Below are 7,854 nucleotides of genomic sequence, written 5' to 3'. Positions count from 1 at the left end.
TCACTAACTGACGTTAGCTCCTTGTAGGCCCAGCGATTCTAGAGGCCCTAGGCCTTTTCCCTTTTCTGTTCGTGGTACTTATACCACTATTTTAGTATATGGTTTGAGTGGCCACCAGGGCCTATCCATATAACGTGCAACTTCTGTGTATTCTGTGATAATCTTGTTTGACGATTTGTGCTCCTGTGCTCATAAAGAGACTAGGGGTTACTTTGAGAAATAAATACATATATATTTTGAATATATATCTGTGTGGTGTCCTTTCATTGGTATAAAAGGGGGTTGCATTTGGTAAAACAGCTGGCTTAACACGCTTCACGAGTTTAGCCTCAAAGACTGCTTAGCCTACGCTACCACTAGGGCAGCTAGTCCGAAAAGGTTGACTTACAACCACACCATAAGGGTTGCTTGGCATGGTACAAGGTGATCACTTTAACTAGTGAGCATCATATACCAGGCCAACTTCTCACATTGGTGAGCAGCGGTTGGATTTGAGCTTGCTGTGTTTTACCATTGTAATCTCTTGGTTACCAATTGAAAGATCACATAGGTACCTGTAGGTACATATAAAACAAGATTAGATATACATAAGTTCTACTGAACTTAGTTGTTGTAGAGCAAAGGGAGTAGCACACCCTGACTACAACTGCTAGATAGGTTTAGTAGGCAAACCCAAGTGTAGGTAGATTGCAACACATCCACCCACACTTAAGAGCAATGGCCGGGGCAGAGGGGTCCACTGTACCCATCTCTGTTGAGAGTGACCCCCAGAGGGCACCATCCAGCTTTGCTACCCTTAATCAGAATGAGCTCAGGCATTTGGCAACTCTTAGAGGCCTTAAACAGCCCAAGAACCCAAACTCTGCTGAGCTCAGAGAGCTCTTACAGAATGATGAGAATCAGAGAGCACTCAAGAAAGCTTCCCAGTTAGCCCCCTTAGGGTCAGGAACAGGAGGCCCCCCTTCTGAAGATACCACAGAGGTACCCAGTTCCAATAGCCATCCCTTAGATGAGAACCATACTACAGGGGAGGAAAGTGGTGAGGATACAGAAAGTAGTGACGATGAAGGGAGAACTAGCCCAGTGCCAAGTATTATACTTGGCCCAGCTAAACTAAGGCTATTGGGGACTGACAATGGGTTCACCCCATTGGATCTCCCCAGTGGACTTAACACAGGGCTTGGGAGGCAAAGGAATCGCTCAGGTGACTCCAATGCTTCTCATGGCTCTAGAGGCTCTCAAGGTCACTCCAGGAAAAGGATGACCACCCCTCAGAGGAGGGAACATGAGGCCAGAATGCAGGAAGCCCAGCTGAGGATCAGGAAGCAGGAGCTAGAAGTAGCCCTGATGGAAGAAAAACTGAACAAGGCTAGGCAACCTAGAGAGAGTGGGTCTATACCCACTGGTGGCAGCATTGTCCCTAAGGACAAAGATAGGGTCTTTGATAATAGGAACCTGTCTAAGGTTGTGCCCCCCTACAAAAGTGGGGATGACATCCACAAATGGATAACTGCTCTTGAGAGAGCCTGCAAAGTACAGCAGGTTCCTGAAGACCAGTGGGCAGCAATCCTCTGGCTCTCCTTTGAAGGAAGAGGCAGAGACAGACTCCTCACTGTTAGAGAAGAGGATGTCAGAAACTACAGAGTCCTGAAGAGTGTTCTGGTTGATGGGTTAGGCTTAACCACTGAACAGTACAGGTTAATGTTCAGAGATACCCAAAAGACACAGACTCAGGACTGGTCTGAATATGTTGAATGTGCCACTAAGGCTTTGGAGGGTTGGTTGCTGGGAAGTAAGGTATCTGATTATACAGGATTGTACAATTTGATGATGAGAGAACAGATTTTAAGTAACTGTCAAAACCAGCTCCTCCATCAACACCTGGTAGACTCAGATTTGACCTCTCCCCAAGAATTGGGAAAGAGGGCAGATAAATGGGTCAGGACCAGGATCAGGCCTAAGAATCAGGGTGGTGACCAAAAGAAAGATACCACCAAACCTCAAGAGAAGGGAGGGGATAAGGCAAAAGAGAAATCTTCCTCAGGGCCCCAAAACTCCACACAGGGTGGTGGGTCCCAAGCTCCCTCCTCTACCACAGGTAAAAAGCCTTACTGCCATGAGTGTAAAACTCCTGGGCATTGGAAAACTGACAGCAGTTGCCCAAGGGCTACAAACAAAACTGTTCCTCCAATTACTCCTGTCACACCACCTATTACTGTCAGCAGTAATCCCCCAGGTGGTGGGAGTGCCCCCAAAAATTTGGGTGGGTTTACTTGGGGAACACAGGGGGACCCTGGCTTAGCCAATTCCCCTGCAGCAGATACTCTTGTCTGTGATGGTGGCATGGGGTTTGCCAACTTCACTGCCTGTCCCAACACTTTGGGTAGGTACAGACAGGAGCCCTACATCAATGGTACAAAAGCTGAGGCCTACAGAGACACTGGAGCTAGCATCACAATGGTGGCCCATTGGCTAGTTCCCTCTGAGCAGCTTTTGCCTGGTTTCTCCTACCAGGTGACCAACATTGATGGCAAACAGAACAGTCATCCCATGGCAGAGGTATGTCTCAGCTGGGGAGGTGTCACTGGCCCTAAAAGGGTGGCAGTGTCCCCAACCTTGCCTGTAGACTGCTTACTGGGGAATGACTTAGAACTCTCAGCTTGGGCTGGAGTTGAACAAGACACCCATTCTAAAATGGTAGGCCTTTCACAAAAGGGTAGTGGGGTTGTGCCATTCACAACCCCTGTCCAAATAGATTTCCTCCCTGGAAAGGTTGGAAGGGCAGTGGTAGCCACAGCCCAGGCACAGACAGACTTCCCTGTAGAGACTGGCAGAGCTGTGACAGTCACAGCTCAAACACAAACTGAGTGCCTCCCTGAAAAGGTTGGCAAGGCTGTAATGGTCTCAGCCTATACTCAGACTGACATAGGTGTAGTGAAGCCTGAAACTATGGATCACTCCACACAAACAGAGAGTAGTGGGGAGGAAGAAAAGTCTCCCTCTCCCCAGACATTAGGAAAACGTCAGCCTCCTCAGGGAGCTGACCTCACCCCTTGTGAAGGAACTGCCCCAGAGGTAGCCAGGCCTGGCCTGGCAGAGCCTCTGATGTCAGTGGCCCCTTCCAAGGTGGGACCCAGTCTGGTGCAGGTAGCCTGCCTCTCTCTACCCTGCCTCAGTCAGCCCAGGGCTGCAGAGGTCAGGGAGGCCAGTGGACCCCAAGAGGGCCCCTGTCCACAAGAACCCCCCCATCAAAAGAATGAGGATTGCCTGGCTAGTAGCCCTAGTCAGGTGATGGGTAAAAACATTCCTGAGGGATCTCCTTTACAGGTAGTTAGGGACCTCCCCCAGAGGGATTCTGTTGGGTACAGGCAAACATGGGACCTTAGGGCCCCAGACCTGACCTGTCCCTCCAGTAAGCCCACAAAAGGGACCCAGCCTCCAGCTTTAGGTAGCCAGAGGCTGACCCTGAGAGCACAGTGCAACTCAGTTAAGGAAAGAAAGGCATCCATGGTGGAGGATGATTGGAGGAAGCTGAGGCCTCACTTTGAGGACACTCACTTCAGTACTCCATCTCAACACCAGCCTTTTACTTTGCCAAGACACACCAAAGGTAGAGATTCCCTATGGTGGAGACCCTCTGATACCCTTAGGGTGAGGGATTGCTTAGTGGACTGTGGTAAATAAAATTCATTACCGGGACTTAATTTGATACGGAAACATAATAAATATAGCTCAGTAAAATGAGAGGCAGAATCCGTGGTATTAGAGGTTCGGAATGGGCTTTATTCCAATGAACGATTATAATCGGTTGCTCCAAGTTCCGTCACCACGAAGGTTCAGGAAGTGAAGTACATACTTTATTGACAAGAAATGACTTTTATAGTACATACATTACAATGAAGCGAATACAGTAGGCGTAACAATTGATAAGGAAAATGACGATTCATATGCGTAACCGAAAATGGGTGTAATAAGGAGTAAAAAGGAACATAATTGGTTATGATGTCATATATAGGTGGATCTATAAGATAATACTTGGCATAGATGCGCGCGCAGCAGCATGACGTGTGATTGACGTGCAACTGGGGGGTGAAGGGGACTTGACATTTAGCTCTACATGTGGAGACGAAAAGTCTGGGGGGTCAAGTCAACCTAATCCCAAATCATATCTAACATCCTATGTTTAAAGAACTATGTTATCCACAAAAGAAGGACTCTCGGACAGAATCTATTCTATACTGACTGTGCGTGCGTGTACAAGCGTCTAAGTGTCTACACTAAATGCGAGGGGGTAGGAATATTCCATGGTAACAGGACTATGAATTACTTGCATAAAGACAGAGAAGCCGAGCCATTGCTCGGTAGCTGGAAGAATGTTTATTTAAACTACTAGACAGGAATGCATCGGCTAAGGGGTGAAGCAGATAACTCGAAGGTGAAATACAGTTCTTGGCAGAGAATAGGCTGATGTCAGGCTTCGTGAGCCGCGCAGAGAATGAGACAAAGTTCATGGTCACAGATGCAGGCTCAGACTGGAGTTTTCAGAGGCAGAAGGCAAGAAGAGTTTGACGACAGAATCAGGGCCTACTTGCCTGGACTGTAAAATGGCATAGGTGAACCATATAAAGGCGGTGGCCTTTCGTACTTAGGAATGGAATATCCGGCCCATTCATGGCGGATCAACAGAGGACATGTTAACGGTGGACGCACATGTATTTGCGTCTTCATAACTGGAACTAGAGGGAACATACATGTACTTGTAATATGCACATAGAACCGTTGGGGTCCAAGATAGGGGACATAACTGACCAGAAAAATCCATATTTCCACATTCCCTCCTTGTTCCCTACTTGCCCGTCAAGAGATATCAATCTTCATTAATCCATTGATCTGTTCATATAGCATCATTTGTTCTTCTTTCTTCTTCCGGGATCTTGAATGAAAATCTTGATGTGGAATGCACGATGTGGCACACAGACCACAAATCGCTGGTCCACATTGCAGGCATAAGCAGCAACTGAATAATATGAGAAGGCCAATACCTAGGAAGGATAGGACCCTCCATCCAAAGGTAGATAATACACTCCAAAACCAACCGGACCAAGTCCAGGTGCCTGGGTTCTGGTGTATCTGGCTTACAATCTTATGAAGTCGAGTTATGGCCTTATATACAGATGGCAAATTTTCTGGTATGAATATGCAACAGCTTGATCCGATGACCCTACAAGCTCCGCCCCTATCAGCCAGGATGACGTCAAGGACAAGACGATTTTGAAGCACAACAATCCGCATAGCAGACTGCTCTTCTGTTAAATTGCCTAAGGCGGAAATAGTTTCATTCACTACTGCTTCAAGGGTTCTAGTTAATCTACGTATCAGCTTACTATTAGTAACAGTACCTATATAGGGAAAGAGACCTTTATTGAAATCTGTGTATTTTTCCCATGCTGTTTCAGTGTAATCGACAATTGGGAGATCTCTCCGCTCTCTGTTGTGTACTAAATGAATATTTCTATAATAATCAGGGGGAGCTAGGAAAACAGGTGGCAAAAGAAATGCAATGTAGCAGGTACCATCCCAATCTAGAGGTAGACGCATATATGCAGTCTGACCACATATAAAGTAGGAGTGGCGATAAGCTCTAAATGAGGATTTGCCTTGATCACTGAATTCTACTATAGTAGTGCATTTGCTATGGCCCATATGTATGGAACCAACTTTTCTTACACACAATTCACCTTTCGCTGGGAATACTGACATGGTTGGTAAAACTAGTTCAACTTCGGATTCGACATTTAGAACCATGAGATTAGGAGTAAAGTTACCTAATCCATATACTTCATTTTCTAGATCAGTTCCTGTTCCTTTGGGGCGACCCTCCTTGTCAGGGTAACAGACTTTGAATAAAACTAGGTTCAGATTTCCCCATACCCACTGGTCTTGGTAAACGGCTGTATCTGAGTCTATGGAATTGATTAAACTAAACCATGCTCCACAGGAGCCATTATGTGTAAACGGATGTGGAAAGAAAGGCAGGACTCCTTCATAATTCTGATAGGGAGGGAGCCGGCCACACACCCAACAATTAGTAGCATTACTAGTCTGGTGGGAATGATGTAACATACTAATGAAAGTGTTATTGCGCAGCGCAAGTCTATAAGACAATTCATGCGGGGGTAAGTCACTAAAAGAATGTTCAGCAGTAACATTGTAAACATTTCTGGCAATAGGGTAATATATGTGCAACAATATACTTGCAGTAATTATTAAAAGACTTAAGAAAAACAAGATTAATAATGTCACTATGCAATGGCTACGCAGTGATTTACAATACGCCTGTCGTTTCATCATTTTTCGCGACTGTCCATGATTCAGGTCTAGGCGATACATGTCGGAGACAGATTCAACCGCTTCACCTAGGAGAGGACTTAAACAATCAAATCGTCCGACGGCCTAGGCCTTAATTTTAGATTATAGAGTTCTTTACTGTCGGCCTCAGCCAGAGGTAGCTTTGAGTCAATTGGTGAGGACACACGAGGTGGGCTGTTTACATCTGAAGGGAGTCCATGAAATTTCTTGATATGACTTGAATGCACCCATCCTTTCCTGCCCTCGATCTTCACGGCTGTCCTTGTGGTCAGCAGGACCAGCTGGGGTGTCTTCCACCTGGGCTCCAGCTGAGTCTTTCGGTCGAAATTAATCACAAGCACAAGGTCCCCCGGAACTACGTCATGGGGTTTCACCTCAGTGTTGTCGGGAAAGGCTGCAGCTACCTGTGAACGACAAGATTGTAGTGCAGACATCAAGGAAGCCAAGTAATCTGTCAGCATATTACAGTCAATATCAGTTATTTTGCGTGGTATAGGCGTCCCCCACATATTTGGTGGTCTGCCGAAGACCACCTCATACGGGGATAGCCCTGTTCGAGAGTGTGCTACCATTCTCATGTAGAAGAGTGCAACTGGTAACGCTACTACCCAGTCGACACCTTTCTCTCTGCATATTTTGGACAGTCTGATTTTCAGTATCTGATTATGTCTTTCTACGAGACCTGCTGCTTCAGGGTGTCGGACACAGTGGAATTTCCACTGATAACCTAACAAAAGTGAAACATGTTTCATTAATTCGGATGAGAACGGCTGGCCGTTATCTGAGTGAACAACACGTGGTAAACCGTATCGTGGGAAGAATTCTCGAACCAACTGTTTGGCAGTAGTCGGGGCAGTGTAATCTGAAACCGGGTATGCCTCCGTCCAACGGGAAAGAGCACAAACAACTACGAGAACATATTTGAATCCTCGACATCGTTCCATCTGGATATAATCCATCTGGAGGACTTCAAAAGGGTGATCAGGAGGATGAAATCCACCCTGTTCTACGGGAACGCTTTTTCCTGGGTTGAACTGGCAACAGATCATACAGGTACGGACCTTTTGTTTGGCTGCTGCTCGTAAATGTTTATTGAACCAAATGTGTTGAATGCTATCTAGCATAGCTTTTTCTCCTAGGTGTGCTGGACTATGTATAGTGTTAATTATAACTTGGACCATTGAATCAGGAAGGAACCACACAGACTTTTCCTTCATCATCCATCCTTGGTCCGTTTGGATCCCTCCTAATTCCGTCCATTTCTTTATTTCGTCTGGTGTAGCATGTGTCTGTATGTCAATTACGTCAAGGGTAGGATCTTTAACTGTCATACAATGTGTCGGCATCGGGACTATTGTCTTTGTCATGTCGGATGTTTGGGTTTGAGCAGTCTGTTTAGCTGTTCTGTCGGCTAGATCATTGCCTTGAGAAATGATATCAGTAACTTTCGTATGTGCTTTGCATTTCATAATCGATATTGCAATA

The sequence above is a fragment of the Triturus cristatus genome, chromosome 9, assembly GCF_964204655.1.
Source record: "Triturus cristatus chromosome 9, aTriCri1.1, whole genome shotgun sequence".
NCBI classification, from domain to species: domain Eukaryota; kingdom Metazoa; phylum Chordata; class Amphibia; order Caudata; family Salamandridae; genus Triturus; species Triturus cristatus.
Note: the sequence above shows the minus strand (reverse complement) of the source record.